The sequence below is a fragment of the Penaeus monodon genome, chromosome 31 (assembly GCF_015228065.2).
Source record: "Penaeus monodon isolate SGIC_2016 chromosome 31, NSTDA_Pmon_1, whole genome shotgun sequence".
In the NCBI taxonomy this organism is placed as follows: Eukaryota; Metazoa; Arthropoda; class Malacostraca; order Decapoda; family Penaeidae; genus Penaeus; species Penaeus monodon.
This window is the reverse complement of record NC_051416.1, coordinates 2,053,501-2,053,811: the sequence shown is the minus strand read 5'-3', so window position 1 is coordinate 2,053,811 and position 311 is coordinate 2,053,501.

The following is a 311-nucleotide window of genomic DNA, read 5'->3' as shown; positions in this document are numbered from 1 at the left end:
AACCATTTCGAAATCAGTCAAGTTTTACCGTTATTGCAATACACGCAAAATGCGTTGAAAATCACATATTCTTTTTTCTTTAATAACTGCTATAACTTTTTTTCCGATGATCAATTCTTATATCATGACGATTTTCATGTGGAGGTCAGGTATTTGCACATATATCAGTGTTTATTTATATATCACATAATTTTTGAGTGTAAAGATTTAAAAAAAATCAAAGTTGTGGGTATATGTTCCTCCACCGTGCGCTAAAAAGGGAGAACAAAAGAAAGGAGAATAAAAACGAACGGCGAATAGGAAGAGGTTTA